General features: G+C 47.9%; 2 pseudogenes across 2 annotated transcripts; both read right to left on the reverse strand.

Moving 5' to 3' along the window:
- Window positions 1-15,589, reverse strand: LOC116235649 (interferon-induced very large GTPase 1-like; annotated as a pseudogene). Its single transcript, XR_016464565.1, has 2 exons — window positions 15,457-15,589; window positions 1-8,082 (listed from the first exon to the last, which is right to left on the reverse strand). The product of XR_016464565.1 is annotated as an interferon-induced very large GTPase 1-like (transcript).
- LOC149919251 (E3 ubiquitin-protein ligase NRDP1 pseudogene) lies at window positions 8,336-15,593 on the reverse strand (annotated as a pseudogene). The gene is made up of 4 exons (XR_016464566.1): window positions 15,457-15,593; window positions 14,944-15,037; window positions 9,194-13,423; window positions 8,336-8,393 (listed from the first exon to the last, which is right to left on the reverse strand). The product of XR_016464566.1 is annotated as an E3 ubiquitin-protein ligase NRDP1 pseudogene (transcript).
- Window positions 15,594-19,325: the final 3,732 nt, after the last annotated feature.

Below are 19,325 nucleotides of genomic sequence, written 5' to 3' on the forward strand. Positions count from 1 at the left end.
TCCAGTCCAACTCTACCAGTTTAATAGCAAAGTCTACAAATGGTTACAGCGAATCACAAAGTCTCCAGGAGGATCAACAGTACTGCTGATGTCTACTGAGGAAGCTGCACAGGTAACTAATTCTCTATGTTGGTTATACAAGCGGCTTTTGCCCAGAATCTAAGCACATGCTAAATGTAGTTGGATTTTCTGCAAGATGGAGGTAAGTTCTCCAGGGGACCTGAGCAGGAGCTCACAGAAGTTGTGGGAAGGATACTTAATGAACATGGATTTAAATCACTATAACGGAGCTGAGAACTAAGTTTAGCAAGAAGGGGTTTTTAGCTCCCCACAAATGTTTACCCGCACTCAGACATCACTGTCCTTTCTTTCAGTGTGACAAGGATTTCCTGCAGGGAAGCTATTCTTTTGCCAGAGTCATTTATTTTTACATAGGTGCAGATAATTTGGTACTTTCTAATGCTGCCTTGGTCTTAACCTTGGTTGTATGCATGAGTGCTGCAGAAATGCATTGTTTCTTTTTTTGCTCTAAGACAAAGCTGATGCGGGCATTTATGGCAAGGAAGGAAAGGAGTTTGACTTTATCATGAAGGAGGAGCATTTCTGAGGAGCGTCAGGAGTAGAACACCTCATTTTGCCCAGCTTTATGAGCAGTTAGATGCAGTCCTTTTGACATTCTTGAAGGCCATAATTTTTGCAACAATATTTTGTGGATATTCTCATGTCATGGTCTTCTAACATGCAGTGCAGTTGCAGATTTTCCTTTGTGTCAACTAAGCCTACCTCAGTTCGTCAAGCGCTTCCTGCTTTGTAATTTTGTGCCACGAAGCAGGGATTTCTCCTCTGCCATCAAATTTACCATTGTAGAATTCTTCTAGCTGTGCCCTGAAATGACACACAAACCATTTCCAGTATTTTTGCATGGATGTGTCAGGAAGAATGTTCCAAGTAGAAAATGGATGTCCTGCATCTCGGTATTTCTTGCATAGGGTCCTAGGGTAACCGGGATGAATGAAGTAACAGTCGCTGGCAACAAGGCTGGAACAAATATTAATGACAAGGTTGTCTGTGTAAACCCATTTGTATCCGCCCAAAAATTGAGGACGATGGAAGACAAATTGGTGGTCTCCATCATGGTTTGGTATAGTGTTTGTGCAAACTGCCCAACAAAATGGACAGTGTGCCTTGCACCCTGGAAACTGTTCCAGCAGTATTGTGTGAGGCTGCTTTTCAAATGAGCTCAAATCAGCACGAGCAAACTCTTCCTTGAGACGATCCCTCAGGGGAGAAAGTGCCTCCGTCATGGCGTTATTCAGGAACTCTATGTCTGTTATCTCCAGATGTTCAATGCCAACCAGGTCACTCCTGGGCAATCTTAGGACCCCTCCAAGTTCTCTGCAGAATTCATCCAGCCAAAGAGAGATTATCTTATTGCTGACTCTTCTGTCTTTAACAACTGTGGTTGATGTAAACACAGCTTTCTGAATTTTTTCATAGTACTGGGTAAGAGTTTCATTTAAAAACATCACCAGTCGACTGTTCTGATCTAAACAGTATGTCTTCACATGTGTCTGAATATAACTCTCCAAAAAGTCTGCTGGGGAACGAATGTACAGCTTGAATTTTTCAAAATTTTCTCCCTGTGCCAGGTATTTCAGTATGCAAACTTCCAGATTGGCCCTACTGCCATTGAAGTCTCGTATTTCACTCCTCATACGTTCAGCTATGACAAGAGCTGTCTTGTCATAGATGGCCAGGCGAAGACCTGGGTCGATCTTGCTGCACAGGAAATCAGCAAATGTTGTGATAGAAGTGGCACCTTGGCAAGAAATCTGGAAACATTTGAAGAAATCTTCTCTCTTGCTTTGTAGGTAGATGACTGGGTCATTTGCTTTCCTGAAGGCTGCGTGCATGTCTTTAAACCTGGCTGCTGCCATTCTGCACAGGTACACTGAAAGATCTATCTCGTAATCTTTTGTAAAATGACATTTTTCCGAGCTAGGGACAGTTTTCACACCTTCCTGCACTTCATTTAGTATTTCATGAATAAAAGTGTGACTGTAATCCATTTTGTCCTTTTCCTTCTGGTCAATGTTTTCCTTCACACGCCTTATGATGCGTTCTGTAATGTGCTGTAAGGTGCTCAAATCAGACTCACGAAAATAAGACATAAATTTGTCCAAAACCTTTTTCTGGGATATGTGTTTCTTCTCATCAAGTGAAAAGGTGGTCTGCTTGGAAGATTTCAAGATTCGATCAGCTATATTTGAACCCTCCTTAAAGTGTTTGAGAAGGACATCGTCTATTTCAAAATCGATGTTCACCTCTTCCAGAGTGGGAGCATTAGAAGACACTTCAGTAACCCAGGTCATCCAGAGGGAATCGAAGTTCCTCCTCAATTCTTGCTCACTTAATTCCTGGCTTTTTAAAGACAGAGCCAGCTCCCTGCTCTTTTTCAGGAGCTCACTTTCATATTCAGATTTCCTCTCATCCAGTCGACTTTGGCTCTTCTTTATTTCTAGAAGTTTCTCACACTTCCTCTTGGTTTCATCAAGAAGGGACGCTTTTAGCTCTTTCAGATTCAGTTCCGTCCTACTTTTCCACTGAATCAGTATCTCACAGTCTCTGTCTTCACTGAAGAACTTCTCCACGTCTTTGGTGATGGCATCACTTGTTTCTTGCACCAGATTTTCAAGCTCTTTCATGGTGACTTTCTCCAGCTCTCCATTCCGAATCTTATTGTCCAGTTGCATTTGCAGGTCTAAGACGTGCCTTCTCAGTTTCCAGGTCCATTGACTAAAGGAGGTTTCCAGTTTCTTGTATGCAGCAATTTCCAACGAGTTCTTGAAGCTGAAAATGAAGTTTTCATTCCGCAAGGCGTTCCACAGGTCACTAATACGAACTTTCAAGCTGGAGAGCCTCAGAACACTGCCCGGAGATTCCTTCTTGGCGTCTTGGAGAATTTTGCTCTTTAATTGCTGGACGTTCTGGCTGTAGGTGGGGTTGGGTGGTGCCATTGGCGGGTTACCCTCCCACAGGTGAGCAAAGTAATGAATGTGGGTGTTCACGTCAAAGCGGATGACATCACTGAAGCAGGTGATGTCACAGAATTCCTGCTGGGCTGCTGTCACTGTCATTTCATCCAGCTTCTGCTGCAGACGCCTTTGTCCTTCCATGTTCTGTTCCTTTGCCGTTATTTCGCCCACATTTTGATGCACAAAGAGGCAGCTTGGGGAAAGCTTGACTTGCTTCATCCTCAGAAAAGCCTGCACTGCAATCTGAAGGATGTCTTGCATTTCGGAAGGGTTCTCTCCCAAGATGTTGATCAGAGTCATGTTGCCAATGCCAATGACAAAGGTGGCCAGCTCGTTGTCATGATTCAGTGAGTGCTTATTGGCCATCTCTATGGCACGAAGTCCTTCCGTGTCCACAACCAGCATGTAATCAAAGTTCACATCCTGCTGTAGTTTCTCGTCCACTTTAATGAGCTGCATAAAAGCTCCCCGGGTGCATCTGCCGGCACTGACATTGAACTGGAGACCGAACATGGTGTTCAGTAGGGTTGACTTCCCTGTGCTCTGGAAGCCAAGCACGGAGAGGACAAAGATTCGCTTGTCACCTAACCTCTCAACCTGTCAAAGATTGCTGCAACCCATTGTAAGGGTACGTAAGAAACATCGCCATCCATCAGCTCAATGGGATACCCTGAAACCATCAGATCAGCTGCAATTTCAGGTAGTTTGAGAATACATACATCTTTGGAGTTTGTTGATTTAAGAGCTTCGTAAATCTGCCCTACCTCTCTCAAAATATGCTCAAGGCCAACGGATGAATCACTGATTTCATTGGAAAGGGAATCTAACTTTTTCATCATTACAGTTTTGGGGTTGTTTTCTTCATTGCTTTTCTTCATTGCCAACATTTGAGACCATAACTGATGATAGTCTCTCTTCAGTTCATCAAGGCGATCGGAGGACAGGTCATCCATGAATATCTTCATCCACTGCAGGAAATATTTCTTGGTGTTGCCTGGCTGCGACTGGAGAAAGCCAAGGAATGACTTCATCAGCTGATTGAGGGGAAATGCTTTGTTCAGTTGCTTTTTTCTTATTGCAGCTTTGTCACATTCAATTTGGCTCCTATGATGTTCTATGCTCTTGTTCCTCTTCTCCTGTAAGCGAGTGAGTTCTTTATCCTTTTTACACCAATTGTACCACAGTTCTCCTTGAAGAGGCAGTAGCTTTGATTTGATCTCAGACAGCTGCTCTCCCTTCAACAGCTTCACCAGCTCGTTTGCCTTTTCTTTGGCTATCACACATGCTTCTGCATCTTCATCGACCAGGAAGCCGTGCTGGCGAGCTGTGCCCAGACACATATCGAGGCTAGAGAGTGTGCTTGAGCCCTCCAGGAGATCTCGGATTGTTTTTGTCAGCTCGCCCATTAATTCTGCTTCGTTCCTGTTCTTGATACCTATTCTTACATTTTGGCTAGATCGGCCAGCTGCAATGTTCTCTTTCTCAGTGAAAAGACAAACCAAGGGCCTCTGAGACTGCCACAGGTCCTGTAAAATTCTCCTGCCTTTCCTATCACCCTGATCAGACTCAGAAACGAGAACCACGTTCACAGCAGAGATCTCCTGCAAGAAGCTCAGCTGTGGCTCGTGATCCCTGGCATCTCCGTGCAGGTTACAGAAAGCAACACAGCTGTCAAAAATGTCATCGTCGCTACCACGGGGACAGTACCAGGAGATCTCCACCACACCTTTCATCAGCAAGCAATCCTTGGTGCTGCCTCTGCAATGCCGATGGAAAAATGTGTCGTGTTTTTGTTTGCTCAGCAGAGCATTCAGGAGCTGAGACTTGGAAGAGGAAGGAGAGCTGCCGATGCGTATGAAGGACACGATGGGTGTCTCTGCCTGATAAATGAGTTTGTTTGTGTAGCTGCTCCTTTCTGTCTGCTCTCCTGATTTTGCAGTTCCTTTCCAGCTCTTTTTGATTTGGCTGAGGGACCAGAGAGGGAACTCAATCTCTGAAGTGCATGGGTTGGGGATCAGGAGGGGGAGTGCAAACTGGCAGAAGGCAAGCTTTGATGAAATGTACTGCCTCATGAAATCATTGGCACAATGAAAAATGGCCATCTGGAGGTCCATAGGGTGCACGTGGCTCTCCCTGGTTGCAGATTCAGGGGCTCCTTCATCCAAATCACTGAAAAAGTCATCAAAGGAATCAGAGGGCTCTTCCTCTGTGGCTTTTGGTGCAGGAGTGACTTCTGGCTTACTCTCATCCTTGCAAGTCAGGTACCTCACGCTGTAGTCCACACACAATAGCTTTTGAAGGAAGTAAAATGGGAGTTCACTCTCCTTGCTGGGCTGGCTGTCACGTACAGATGTCTTGTGTATGATGTGGAAGTCTTCCGACCCCATTTTTCTTGGATAGTATCTTTCCAGCCCAAGGCGCTTAAGTAAGTTGAGGAACTCTGGGTTTGCACTGGCTTGATTACTTTTGGATTCGCTGTCATCTGACTGGGGTTTGGATGGACTGCAAGGCGGTATTCCTTGCAAAGTCTCTTCCATGTCTTTGATTATGCTGTGTTTCTTCAGATCAACAGAGGTGTCCTCCAATTGCCCACTGATGTAGGACTGCAAGTCTCTTTCCAGCCCCTCCCAGTCTCTGAAGGCATTCTGTCTCCTGAGGAGATCTTCTATCTGTGCACACCATGAGTTCTTCATCTTCTCTTCCATGAACACTAAGCGGTCAGTCTTCTGCTCAGGGGACACCTCACTGCTTTCAGATGTTATGGTGAGGCCTGTGAAGAGCAGGAAGGCCTGGGCTCTGTAAACATCCTGCTCCTTCAGGCTCTGATACTCATCATATGCTGTTTGCATTTCCTTGGCCATGAAGTGAATTTCTGGACAACCAAGGAGGTACTGAAAAGTGCTGCTTTCTACTTGGTATCCTATCGTGGTTGTAACTAAGAGCACTAAGAGTTCTGTGTCTCTCTCTGCCCTTTCCTGCAGATACTGGAGCAAAGAATAAACAGCCAGGCTTACAGTCAGGGTGGCTTTGATCTTTGCTTCATGAATGGCAGATACAGAGGTGGCTGGGGAGTAGGTGACTTCCTGAATGTGCTCCTTCATTTGCAGCAATGTCTTGATGAGGTCCTGAATCTCAGAAATATTGGGAGTTTTGGGAAACGTGTGCTCAGTGTTGAAAATCCATTGCATAATGAAGGAAGCCCTGGGGAAGTCCTTAACAGAATAGATGTGAGGATGCAGCAGGCACTGCAGCAGAGATTTGATGTAGATGATGTTTTGTGGAGGCGATTTTTGGCAAAACAGGACAGTATTCACCAGGAACTCCTGCAATGCCTTATGTGACAGGCATACATTGATCCAGACACTGAGATTTTTTGCTTTTTCATTCAGAGCCTGTTTGAAATCAATCAGTGTGAGCAGTTTCCTTTCATCCCCAGTGACCTCCCAGGTCTTCATGTGCTCCAGAAATGCTCTGGCCTCTTCCACAGCACTGGCCAGTTCCTCTCCAAACACTGTGCCAACACTGTGATTTGTGAGTGCTTCATATGCAGCCCTGAGGCTGCTGCTCATCTGATAGGTGGATTTAAAATCACCGCTGTGGTTGGACAGGATTATGTCCCACACTGGGATCAGCTGAAAGCCCCTGTCGATAACACACCAGGTTGTGTTACTGGCCACAAGCCCACACTTCCACTGGGCAAGGCAATCTGTCTCTGATGGACCCCCTGTGTTGGTCACAGAGAGCTGAATCGCTGTGTGGCTGCTGCCTCTATCACTTCTCCCAAGTGATGCCTGTGAGCTGGACTTTGAAACGTCAACATTCATTCCCACACTGACAGCAAAGCTGCTGAAGCTTGCCCTGACAAAGCAGTTCAGTGCTTCAGATGTTTGTTGCTTCATCTCTTCCCTTTGCTCTTCCCTGAATCCTTCGGAAGATGCTTTCCACCAGAATATGCCCCCGAAGTGGAGGGGTCCCTGGTTGAGGTGGGACCCAAACCTGCTGAAGAAGCTGGCACACCTGCTCTTCAGCATGTTGAGCCTGTCTGCCTCCTCGGTGATGCTCAGAAGCTCCTCGATGTGTTGCAGCTCCCTCAGGGCCCCATCTGAGAGGCGAAGCTGGTCCTTTTGGAAGTAGCAGGAGGCCAGAGGGGTGTACTGGTACTTAGTGGTACAAATGTATGTCTGCTCTGAACGTGAGTGGTGAGTGTCTTCCTTGTGTGAGGAGCTGCTGTAATCTTCACCTTCTTCAACACTGATGCCCCAGAATCCGGCTTTGGCAGAAACGCTTAGGCTGAAGCCCAGCTGCTCCATGGACTTGGTGAAATTGGCTTCTGCTGCAGAGGAGGAGAACTCCTTCCTCTCAAGCAATGATCCTTGCTCCGGGCCAGCAAGCTTGAAACCCGTGGGGACTCTGATGAGCTGCTCTCGCTTTGTCAGCACATCTGCCAGGCTGTTGGTTCGGTAAATGCCCTGCAGAGCCAGGCCTCCTGATGCCCGTCTCAGGACCTCCTCATCAGAGACATTCTCACTCCTGCCCAAGGACATCTCCTGCTGCTCCAGTTGCTTCTGGATGCTTGCAAGCACATCTGCCAAGGCCTTCTCTGGTGGTGGCCAGTACTCCCTGGGAATGTCCATGGCTTGCCACAGTGCCTCCTCTTTCTGTGTTATCATCTCCTTGCTATAGCTGTGGCTCTGATGCATATCTTTCAGCTCCTGCATGGCTCGCTTAGTTTCTTCTTGCCTCTGCTTCATCATCTCCAGGCGCTGCTTCTGCAGCTCCTCAGCAGTTGCTTTGTTGTCTGTAATTTGGAGAAGCTTTCGGAGTGCTGTTTTCTCCCAGGGGTACCGTACCTCACTCTCCAGCTTCAGATAATCTTCATATTGCAGATGCTTCAAGGCTTCTTTTGATTTCACACCTAATACCTTCATCAGCTTGGGAAGCCAGTATCCTCCATCCAGTCCTTCGCTCTGAAATGTTTCTGCCAGCAGTTGTTTAGCAAGATTTGCCTTTTCCAAATCCTCTGCTCTCTTCTCCTGGGACTCCATGGCTGTGGAAGAGGTAAACAGATTGCAGTTGAAGGCACATTAGAAGAGCCACCACTTTTTCATAGAAAAGGCCTCTCCACAGCTTCTTCCCAGAGGATTCTTCCCACCTGGCTGCTAGAAACCAAGTTTGGCCACCCAAGAAACAGGTTGGTATGGACAGACACCCAAACACACCCTGGACTTGGCTACACAACCAACCATGGACAGGGAGCTGCCTTCAGCAGCTCCCATGTGTGTCCGCCAGACTGCTCTCACCTGTCACAGGCTCTCCTTCCTTTCAGCGCACAGACATGAGGTAGAGTGGGATTGCACACTGTGAGAAACATGTTCAAAATCAAAAATTTCTAATCAGGCAAATATCTTCATGAATCACATAATCATAGAAATGCTCAGGTTGGAAAAGACTTTAGTGATCATCAAGTCTGACCGCAACCTAAACATACAACCCTAACAACTCTCTGCTAAATCATTATCCCTGAGCACCACATCCAAACGTATTCTAAACACATCCAGGGATGGTGACTCAACCACGTCCCTAGGGAGCCTATTGCAGTGCTTAACAACCCTTTCTGTAAAGAAGTTTTTCCTGATATCTGTCCTAAACCTGCCCTAGCGCAACTTGAGGCCATTTCCCCTTGTCCTGTCACAGGAGCAGTGAAGAGTAGTTTATTCATTATTGCAATAACGGGTGCACACCCCCTACTGACAAGGGAGAAAGTGAGCACCTAATCAGTGAAATCCATTCTGTTATATGCCCTGGGTCTGACGCAGGTAATGCCTCTGCCGGAACTCACTGGTTGAGCGTCTCAGGCTCACAGTCTTTCCAATGTTGTTGCTACAATGCCTTTCCATACAATGTCTGTTAACAACCCACTGTTTTCAGGCTTGTTCTGTACTCTTTGTGGTGATAGGAGGGCAATGTTTCCAAAAATTAGCACATTGTTCTGTCCTGGACTAGGCTCTCCCCTACCCTACATAATGTGCCAAGTCTACCCTGGTCTGAACGCCTCTGTCTCAACTTTACTCTGTTCAGCAGCTTCCTTGGTGAAAAACAACTTATCCTACACAACATACAGAAATACTGGAAATTTCCACAGCAAAAACACAACCTACCTCTCACAACAGGGACAGAGAGGGAAGGATTTAATATGGAGGCCGGACAGAGTGCAGTGACCAAGGCTGGGCTTGCTCAGACAAGTGATCTGCCACTGGTCTCATGACAGCAGCCCCTTTCACATCCTCTTCTTCCTATTCCTCTTTTTTAGTCCCCTTCCGTTTCCCTTCAACATCATTCCACAGGCTGTCCTCAAATATCTCAAAGTTCTCCTGTTCCCTGTGGTTAATCCAAGTTGAGTATCTCCAGAGCAGGGCCCAGAGTGTTCTGTCACCCATGAAGCAGCCATTGGAGACTTTGGGTCATCAGCCTTTGCGGGAATTCAAGATAGAATCTTAAGAGCAGAAGGTGCAGAACAAAATTGACATCAGGAAGGTCAAATGATGAGAACAAAGGACTCCTTCAGGAGACAGAAACAAGAATCAAGCGAGCCACATGATCCGTGCAAAGTAACGACTGTGATTAGAGGAAGACTTTGATTGGATAAATGCCTGCATGCATGGTTAAGGAGTAGACCATGGGTGACTGTGTGAAATGTTTTGTTGACACGTAAAAGTGGGTGGGAAAGTTACAAGAGAGAACATGGGAATGTAGATAAGGGATGTCAGAACCTGCAATGAATTGAACGATTTCGATTGTTCCCACATCTGAGTCTGTGCCCTTAGGTGCTGCAGCTGGTGCCCAGCAAGTCAGTGCTCTCCACCAGCGAGCACTTGATGACAGCCTGCAGCACGGTGACTGATATGGAGTTCATCCCGCCCCACTGTGTCACACAGGTGGGCTGCAGGGAGCTCACCCACTCCAGGATCTCGCTGTACTTGATGGGCTCATCCAAGTTCAGCAGGTTGGGGTTGATGCTGCGGACAGCATGCATGTAGGCCTGCAGCAGCTGAATGTCACACTTCTGCTCCGCTTGCTGATGCTCGTGTTCCACTCTGGTCTTCTCCAGCTCAGTGATTCTGTTCTGCTGCTTGCTGCTCCTCTGATCTTAAATGTTTGATGCAGCTGTGGTTTAGCAGTTCATCTTCAGGCATTTCCAAGCAACATCCCTGCCTTCATGTCACCAAACACTTGTGGTTGTGTTTGCAGTCATTTATGTGAGACATCAGGCTGTAGAGCTGCACTACTGCTGTATAGCTGAAAACAGAGTTGTTACAAGTAACCTGCAGCTTCAAGAGCATATTACGCATAATTCATGGGCCAGGGCGGAGGTGGGTGACCATCACCATGCTGCAGTCCACAGGGTAGGTCTGTTGCTGGGAGAACCACTGGATGATGCTGGCACTGCAGAAGGCTTGTTTACAGTGAGGAGACAGAATCGGCTCCTCCAGGACCCCACTGAAGATGGGGCATAAAAGATCTTCATCAACATCCCCCTGAAATAGTGCTACAGCATTTCCCATTGCTTGTCACCAATGCCAGAACCCAGGGGACTGGAGCACCTCCACTTTGAAGACAGGCTGAGGGAGCTGGGCTTGTTCAGCCTAGAGAAAAGAAGGCTGCGGGGTGACCTCACTGCAGCCTTTCAGTACCTAAAGGGAGCCTACAAAGAAGAGGGGAATCAACTCTTTGAAAGGGTGAGTGACAGCAGGACAAGGGGAAATGGTTTTAAGTGAGGGAGGGAAGATTTTGGTTGGATGTCAGGGGAAGTTCTTTACTATGAGATTGGTGAGGTGCTGGAACAGCTGCCCAGAGAGGCTGTGGATGCCCCGTCCATCCCTGGAGGTGTTCAAGGCCAGGTTGGATGGAGCCCTGGGCAGCCTGGGCTGGTATTGAATGAGGAGGTTGGTGGCCCTGTGTGTGGCAGGGGGTTGGAGATTCATCATCCTTGAGGTCCCTTCCAACCCTGGCCATTCTGTGATTCTGTAACCCTTCCTTTGCAGAATTCCTCCTTGAGTTTTACAGAAGCAGCTGTGGCGATGGGTCACTCTTTTCAGGGAGGTGCTCCCAGCGGCCCATCTTTTCCCTTTCCTTCTCTTACAGTCCAAACATCTTTCTTCGAGGGCTGCGAGCTGCTGCCACTGGAGAGTTGTGAGGCCCAACAGCTCTCCTACACGCACCCGGCCCAGTGCACAGCCATGAGTTCCTTCACACTGCGCATCTCGGGTTGGGAGCAGCACCACACCAAGGCCTCCCACAGTGCTGCTACCAACAAGGAACAGGGGCTAGGGGCAGCCTCTGGAGGATGGAGGCTGCCAGGGAGGGCCAGGAGACGACAAGAAGGGGGACCCTCAGAACAGTACACCATGTGTAGACATTAAATGATATGCAAAATTATTAGGGGGCATCAATTGGTTGCGACCACTTCTGGGTATTACTTCTCAAGAGCTACACCCTCTATTCCCTCAAAGGAGACTCAGATCTAACCTCTAAGCAGCAATTAACACCAAAAGTACTACTTAGACTTAGTTATAATATCATTGCAACATCAATACAGCCATCCTGTTTGTTTATCACTCCTGGTATCTTTTATAATAATATCAAACTCTTACCAATCATGCAGCTTATTATGTCAATGAGATAGTTCAAGAAAAGATCCTTTCATCATCCTCAAATGGATATCTTTACCACACCAATTTTCAAAAACCATTACATCATGAGTGGAGATGTTTGCAATGCTAATACAGCAAGGTCAACATCGTCTCCAAGCTTTATAAGCTTCTGACCTTGATTGCATCTACATAACCACTACTAAAAAGGATTTAGTTTGGATGCTTGTGCATTTGCTCACTTTGCAAACTGCAATGGCTGACAAATTGGACAAATCTACACCCATCCCCTTAGAAAAACCATTCCAAATGACAGAGGATCAAGGCTGTAACGTTTTCTGACATGCCCAGACTGCCAGGCAATTGCCCTTTTGCCTCCAACAGGGACAAATCCCCATGGCACAGCACCTCTTCTACTCTGGCAGACAGATGTAACTCATGTTGAACAATTTGGCTGTCTAGAATATGTGCATGTAACAAGAGATACTCATTGTTCTTACATATTTGCCACAGTGCATACAGGTGAACGTGGTCGTGATACCTGCCAACATTGGTTATCTGCGCTGCTATGGGGATCCCACATACTATAAAATGGATGATGACCCTGCTTATACTTCCAGGGCCATTCATATAGTTCTAGAGGAATGGAGGGTTAGACATGTTACAGGCATTCCCCATTCTCCCACTGGTCAAGCTATCACTGAATGTGCTCATCAAACACTGAAATGAAGATAGATTATGTAAGGCTTTGCTTATGCTGGATTTTTTGAACTGCGATCATACAGATACAACTCATGTAGACCACCATTTTGGGGCCTTCCCAGTGCTCAAGGAATGCTAGATGGTTAATATTCGGAACACGGCCAAAGGGCATTTGGAAGGTTCCTTACCATTGATAACTTGGGTCATGGATATGCTTGTATTTCTATGGGGACTAGCCCTAGGTGGGTTCCAGTGCGATACATTCAGCCTCATCTCAAGGCAGAGAATAGCATCCAACCCTTATAATAACTGAGATTATGTGTTACTTACTAAGTGGTATTGTTTGGTAATTTGTTGTATTGTGGATAACTCATGGGTGCTTCAAGAATTAGAATTATTAGGCACTATCTAGGCTGCTGGGTGATTCTTCCTGAATTTTAGTGTGGTCAAATGTGAATTGAACAGAATTCAGTATTTCTGGTGCTGGAATCTATGAGAAAAGCTCCTTTAGTGTAATTTCACCACCCCATTATCAGTAACGCTGGTCATGGTGCATTTAGATTACCAATTAACCTTTTCTTAATTTGTGGAGGCAGAACCTGGAAAGGAATCCCAGGCAAAGCTAACAGAGGACCCAGTACTATAGGTCGATTAACTCTCTTTCATCCCACTACTCAGCTTTAAAAATATGACCATGCATCACTCAAGACGCACGCTATCTTACTTTGATTCCACATGGGATTGCAATATAGAACTGTGGGATACAAATATTTTGGCTCACTGCTCCCTTCATTTGGCACCTCTGTCAGGGATCTAAAGCCTCCTGACTGAAGAATGATCCTGGCATGGAACAAGTTTTCTGACAGTTTTAAGGAAACTGACATTTGTGGTTGTAGTTGCAAATATCTTGTTCTGTAGAGAGAGCTGACCTTGGTAGTTTATTTCGTTTCTGCAAAGACTGCTTTTGGAAGCCAGTGTTCCACTTGGGCTCTGAATCATGCGCTGGCCATGTGGATACAGCGTGCAAATGGAGAAAGCCTGGGGAGAATAAAAGCAGGAGAGAGGCCGCGGTGGGAGAGAGAAGAAAAGTGCCCCTTGAAGCAGGGGACGCCCTGCTGGCACTGCCTATCGCATCACTGCCAGCACGTGCCTTCTCTCTCCTTTCTGGGGGTTTGCCATCTCTCAAGGGTTGGTAAGTTATAGTGCACCTGCTTAGGGAGTTTCTGCTTCCTGCTTACAGGGATTATCTGAAATGGATGCCTGTGTGTTTGACTGTATGTATGCTGAACAAAACTCATAACCCTCTGTGCAGCTCTGAGTGCATAGTTTGCTTGCCATTGCTCCTGAGACATCCTGTCTCTCAGATCCAAATGCACCCTGAAACAGCACAGCTCAAGCTTCAGCCACACTCACCAAGTTCGGATGCTGGCTGGCTAAGAGAAACAGTGCCCCTAGTGATGCTCTAGCAGGCTTGCCCACTGATGTTGTTTCTATGCGACATGCAACTTCACAGAATCGTGTGGCCTTTGATTTTCTATTATTAAATCAGGGGCATGGTTGTGGGGATTTTAAAAGCATGTGTTGTTATAATCCTAGTGATCATTCAAAATCAGTACATCAGAATATAGAAAAATGATGATTTTCCCTAGTCAGTTACAGCTACACACAGAATGGGACCCTCTGGGATTCTTTTCCAAGTTGCAGGGATTTGGGCCATGGGCCAAACATGTTTGTTCTTTTTTGAGTGGTCTAATAACATTTCTTGGCATTATCCTGTATTCGCCTTGTCTCTTGCGTTCAGCATGTTGTCTGTCAAAGCCTTGATGAAGGAATGATAACCCAAATGCATACAACAGTGCTGTTACACAAAATGGAGGAGAAAGGTCTAAGTCATGCAGTTGGGATGCCGTGTACAAGACATGATCATATTGTTAATCTGATTAGTGCCATTATTTTGAATTTTTTGAATTATGCTAATATTTTGCTCATAAACAAAAAAGGGGGAAATGTGGTAATTCAAGATATGATATTCAGAGCGGAAGCTTCATAAGAAGATTAAGAGCATGAAGATTGGAATGCTGATAACAAAGGATGGCTTCAGGAGACAAGATCAAGAGTCAGTTGAGCCATGTGATGGCAGCAAAATGATCTTCTTGATTGGAGGAAGAGTGCATGGTTTGGAACGACTTATAACTCTGATTGGATAAGTGCCTGCATGCATGGTTAAGGAGTAGACCAGGGGTGACTGTGTGGAATGTTGTGTTGACATGTAAAGAGGGGAGGGAGGGGAAGCTACAAAAGAGAAACTGGGAATGTATATGAGGGATATCAGAACCTGCAATAAATTATTTGGATCGTTACTGCATCTGAGTCCATGCCTCCAGATGCTAATCCCACCAACTACATGCAACAGCCTTTTCATCTCAGGAATTGATGCCTGGCTCTTGTTACTATGTTCTTTTGATTCTTGCAGAGCCTTTGTTCCCTCTTTTCCTTTATGCTAAGGGGAAGATTTAAGAAAAAAACACCAAATGGATTTGTAGTCTGAGTCATCTCACCTCCCAGCAGGAGCTCCTGGTGGTGATGCTTGGCTTTCTAGTGGACGCAGGGCACCAGGGCCCAAGTGAGGCAGCACACAGTCACTTGTCAGGCCTGGTAGAAAACGCAGGGTTGTGAAGAAGGAGAAGCTAAGGACCACTCCAAGAATTCAGTTTATCACTGCCCCCATTACTTATCATTGCATTGGTACTGGAACAGTCCTTAACTGGATAATGGTAAGGAAGCCAATGCTCTCACTGTCTACATACCCTTACCGTGCTGTCATACCGAGCTGACAGTCATCTCTGTCTCTATTCAGGTGAAGAAATTTATTCAGTGCCAAAACCTTCCTGTGCAATCAACTCTCATCCCACCAACAACATGCTACAGCCTTTCCATCTCAGGAATTGATGCCAGGCCCTTATTACTGTGCTCCTTTGACTCACGCAGAGGCTTTGTGCCCTCTTTTCCTTTATGTTCGGGGAAGATTTAAGTAAGAATAATAAATGGATTTGCATTCTGAGTCCTCTCACCTCCCAGCAGGTGCTCCTGGTGGTGACGCTCGGCTTTCCAGCGGACGCAGGGCACCAGGGCACGCGGCCCAAGCGAGGCAGCACACAGCCACTTGTCAGGCCTGGTAGACAAGGCAGGGTTGTGAAGAAGGACTTGGGCACCACTTCAAGAATTCAGGAGGAAAAACACGAGGAAATGTCCAGAATCCTAAGGGAGAAAAACAGGTTCTCAGGAGAGCATAATATTTGAAAAATCATGGCTGACCAGTGAAGTCCCTGGTGATTGCAAAAAAGGAAACATTTCTTCCATTTTTAAGAAAAGTAGAAAGGAAGACCTGGGGAACTACAGGCCAGTGAACCTCACCTCTGTGCCTAGGAAGATCCTGGAGCAGATCATCCTAGAAGCTATGTTAAGGCACATATAAGAGGTGATCTGAGACAGACAGCATGGCTTCACCAAGGGCAATCGTGCCTGACCAATCAGGTGACCTTCTGTGATGGAGTGACAGCATTGGAGGACGGGGGAAGGATAGTGGATGTCATCTTCCTGGATTTCTGCAAGGCCTTTGACATGGTCCCTCACCACATCCTTCTCTTTAAATTGGAGAGGTGTGGATTTGAAGGATGGACTGTTCGGTGGATTAGGAACTAGCTGGCTGGACGCAGCCAAAGGGCTGTGATCAATGGTTCTGTGTCAGAGTGGAGGCCAGTCATAAGCAGTGTCCCTCAGGGGTTGGTCTTGGGACCAGTACTCTTCAACATCTTCATCAGTAAAACAGACGATGGCATTGAGTGCACCCTCAGCAAGTTTGCAGATGACTTGGTTTCATCTGCCATCTCTCATCTGACATGTCTTGCTGAGGGTGCACTCGATGCCATCGAGTTATTGCTGAGCAGTGCAGTCAATTCATTGGAAGGAAGCCAACCAGAGGGACCTGGACAGGTTGAAGAAGTGGGCCCATGTGAACCCTAATAAGGTTCAATCAGGCCAAGTGCAGGGGGCTGCACTTGGGCCAGGGCAATCCCAAGTATTTATACAAACTGGGAGAAGAACTCCTTGACAGCAGCCCTGCAGAGTAGGACTTGGGGGTCCTGGTGGACGAGAAGCTGAACATGAGCCAGCAGTGTGTGCTTGCAGCCCAGAAGGCCAACTGTGTTCTGGGCTGCATTAAAAAAGGGGTGGCCAGCAGGCAGAGGGAGGTGATTGTCCCCCTCTACTCGGCTCTTGTGAGGCCCCATCTGCAGCACTGCGTCCAGGCCTGGGGCCCCCAGTACAGGAAGGACGTGGAGCTCTTGGAGTGGGTCCAGAGGAGGGCACTAAGATGATCGGAGGGCTGGAGCACCTCTCCTATGAGGAAAGGTTGAGGGAACTGGACTTGTTTAGCTTGGAGAAGAGAAGGCTCCAAAAAAGCAAGAGAGCCTGAGAAGCACTTTCAGTTCCACAAGGGTCTGAGCCTATACCAGAAAAGGCTCTGAGTTCCGAGAAGCAGAGAACAGAAGCACGGATGTTGAGTAAAAATGAAAGAACCTTTAAGCACATCTGGAAGCTCTGTATGGAGCAGGGGCTGGGAGAGCAGAGGGCAGGATGCTGTTTGCTGCCTCTGATATCAGGTGGCTCCTGAGGTCACGACCCCAAACCCACATCCTCCCCATTGCCAATTAGTGCCAAGGCCGGGGATGGTATTAACATCAGGGAGTGAGCTTGGGGAGCGTTCCTGTAGGTGTGCATCCCCCATTTATGGGCTGCCAGGCAAAGAGAGTTGAACCAACCCCTTCTCCCTTGGCTGCTGCTAGTTTACATTTAGCTGCTTTCATTCATGACGAGCTCTTTTGGCTCCTGCCAAAGAGCGAGGACAGTGTAGGGGTGCTGGGTCAGCAGGAGCTGCCCCTTCTGCCTTCCTGCCCTCCCTCCTGTGCTTTTGGCTGCTCCTTCAGCACGGCAGCAGTGCTGCTGGTCAATGCTGAGGAACTCAGCTCAGCATCCTGACATGCCCAGGGCTGGGCACAGCGAGGTTCCCACTTGCTCTCCAGCCAACAGGGACATCTTTTCCCCACTTTGTAGAGGGGGTTCCTTTTCTCATGGCAGGAGGAAGCCTAGCAGCCAGTCTTCCCTTGGCCATTCATAGACCAATGGTTAATGCAGGCTGAAATGCATCCTGGTAGGGTGCAGAGTGGGCAGGAAGGAGAAAGCAGCATAGCGCCAGATAAGAGTAAAGGCTCAGCAACAAAAGAAATCCCTCTATCCCAAGAGTGAAGGTGGCAGGGAGAGATGCAGGCACAGCATGTCACACAGACACTGCTGCTAACGATGTCCCAAAGGGGTGAACACTGTGACACACAACTAGCACCGCTGCACTGAGCCCATAGCACAGGAATGAGTGCAGCATGCCAGCATGCAGAGCAGGGCCAAGGGCTGCAGGGCTCTGTGTTGGGCTCTGCTCCACGGCCCCCCTCACTCTGCCTTGGGGATCTGCTTTCAACTCCACTCTTCCACTGCCTTTCCTCTCCCCACGCATTTTGCGCTTCCACCCCTGCCATGTTCAGCCCCTGATCTGGATGCAAAGTTATTCATGCTTCCCTCCCCTCCACTCCTTCCTGCCCCCCAGTGCAGCCACTGCCATCACAGCCCCCACAGCACAGCCTCTTTGCCCCCCACCACAATCCCCTCTTTCCTGCCATCCCTCTCAGCCCAGCATCATAACATGAAGCACCACGCAGAGGACCAAGGGGGTCCCAGTGGGTGTGAGTGCCCCTGCCCCACCCCAGGCACCTCAGCCAGGCCCTACCTGCACTTCTGGTGCTCCGGATCCCTGACGCTTTCTGAGCCTGGCTCTGACCCTGACCCTGCTCTTATATAGCCTGGAACCTCAGCAGAGACTGCAGCTTCCTGCTGGTGAGGCAGAGGAAGGCCTTCTGCTGCCTGAAGCTGCAGCTGGAAGTGAAACTTGGCAGCTGCTGGATGAGATGCTGCCTGGAAATCTTCAGATATGGCCATGCAGTCAATTCCTTATCCATGTGACAGCACAACCACCAAAACCTGCTCTCTGAAAGACTGGGATGCCCAAAGCATTCCTGAAACCATCAGCAATCAGTTCAGGAGTTCTTGTAACACAGGGAAAGCCCAAGGGTGGAGGAGGACAAGCACAGCAGCTCCTGAGAAGAGACACTGAGCTGCTTGTCCTTCTTATTAGTGGTTTCCTATGGCTCTGCATAGGGACTGAGGAGATTGGAATGTTTACAGTGTTTGGGACAACCTGGTGATAGCCCCAAAAATGGCCATGAAGATGCTGTGGGGCCTAGAGCAGCACTGCTGGCAGGAGAGTTGAGAGAGCTGGGGATGTTCAGACCAGAACAGAGGAGGCTCAAGGGGATCCCACCACCTAAATCCTCGCAGGAGGTACAAGGGATTGGAGCCAGGTTCTGCTCTGTGGTGCCCAGGCAGCCATGGGACAGGGCATAGTCTGGAGCCCAGGAGCTGCCCATCAGCAGCACTGCCGTGCTGGGTGGGTGCCGGAGCCCTGGCACAGGGAGCAGAGAGCGGTGGGGGCTCCTCCTGGGGGACCTCCCAAAGTCCCCAGCCGTGGGGCTGGGCGCCCTGCTCTGGGTGGCCCTTCAGGGGGAGGGGGGACCAGACGAACCAAGAGTTATAACCCTCTTGCCCAAGCACCATGGGGTTTTGTGAACCCTGCAGGCTCTTTGTCACCAAGACCACAAGCATGCTGGGAGCTCCCAGGTTGCTGGTTCCTGCCAATAGGTTACAAAGGCATCACCTCTCAGCATCCTCCATCCTTGGGAAAGGTCAGAAAGCCAGCTGGGCCTTTAACAATCAAATCCTGATCTTAGGAAATTTATTGGGTATTCTTCTCTGAAAGAAATGAGCTCAAGAAGCA

Source organism: Phasianus colchicus, chromosome 2, assembly GCF_987193195.1.
Source record: "Phasianus colchicus chromosome 2, bPhaCol1.hap1.1, whole genome shotgun sequence".
NCBI lineage: Eukaryota > Metazoa > Chordata > Aves > Galliformes > Phasianidae > Phasianus > Phasianus colchicus.